General features: G+C 34.2%; 1 protein-coding gene across 1 annotated transcript in view; it reads right to left on the bottom strand.

Annotated features, from left to right (window-relative positions):
• The window catches only part of LOC106871832 (T-box transcription factor TBX20), a 197,593-nt gene that overhangs the window by 3,505 nt on the left and 192,615 nt on the right, over nucleotides 1–1,473 (bottom strand). The gene's annotated exons all lie outside the window — the stretch shown is intronic.

The following is a 1,473-nucleotide window of genomic DNA, read 5'->3' on the forward strand; positions in this document are numbered from 1 at the left end:
ATATATATATATATATATATATATATATATATATATATATATATATATACATATATATATATGTATATATATACATATATATATGCATATATATTTATTTTATATATATTTATATATATATATACCTATATACATATACATATATATATATATACACACACACTCACACACACACACACATATATAAACATACATATGTACACACACACTCACACAAACACACACACACGTATATATAATATATATACACATATACACACATATGTGTCTAAATTAGTTATAAAGATCCCTTAAAGCCCACGGCACATTAAGATGTAAGACGCCAGAAAATGGTTAGGTAGAAACACATATACCGATCGGTGAAATAAACAACATTCTAGACATTAAGCTGTCAGAATACCATAGATATGCAAGTACCAAATCCACTTTGTAACTATCGATCCGACTCACCAGTGGACCCTTGGTGTGACATACGTATAAAAAAGTAAACACGAAGGGGGTTTAAAATTTAAAGAACTGTTTCGGTAAAATTATATTTAATGTAGCCGTAAATGTTCACATCATAATATACAGACCACGATCATCAGATAAAATTTTAAGCAGTTGATCTGGGCACAGCCACCATATATTGGGCTGTGTGCATACGTGTGCGTGTGTATGTGTGCGTACGTGGGAGTTATACACAAACACATACATGTGATTAAACTAAAATTAAATAAAATTAAATATAAAGAAGACATGCGTATAGTGAGGAGAAACCTTGATATCTGTTAAAGTAAAGAAAGAGAACATTATTATGGATTTCACCGCCTTTCCAGAGGTGACCCACATGTATTAATTTTCTGTTATTATATGATAAAACCCGTAAAACAAAGTACATCTGCAGCTGCTCACCACACTGAGCGTGGAAAGTGATAAAGGCTACTAGCAACTGGGGGGCATAATCCTGCAGTTGTTTGAGACGCATTTGATGAAGAGGCGGCCAATGCCTACTAACGCTTTACTTAAGAAAGTATCCCGGATCTAACACATGGAAGGCAGAAATAACTGGAAGAGTAAGTATAATGGGACTACCCGTTACAACTATGCAAACTGCAGCAATGCGTAATGTAGGGTCTTGTTCAAGGTCACATCACGTGCCAGTACGAAGGAAGATAACGAAAGTTTTCCGAAACTCTCCATCGTCTTGCTAACCACGACGGCGACAACAAAAAGTACATCGCTTATGATGATGATGATGATGATGATGATGATGATGATGATGATGATGACAAGGATAATGACAATGATGAGAAGGATAACTACAAGGAAGAGAGGAAGCGGAGTAGATGAAAATTGTAATGATGATGATGTAATGCAGCTATGATGACTGAGATTTGCATGATATTATTTCATTGATAACGTAATTTAGTAGTAGTAGTAGTAGTAGTAGTAGTAGTAGTAGTAGTAGTATTAGTAGTAGTAGTAGTGGTG

Source organism: Octopus bimaculoides, chromosome 1, assembly GCF_001194135.2.
Source record: "Octopus bimaculoides isolate UCB-OBI-ISO-001 chromosome 1, ASM119413v2, whole genome shotgun sequence".
NCBI lineage: Eukaryota > Metazoa > Mollusca > Cephalopoda > Octopoda > Octopodidae > Octopus > Octopus bimaculoides.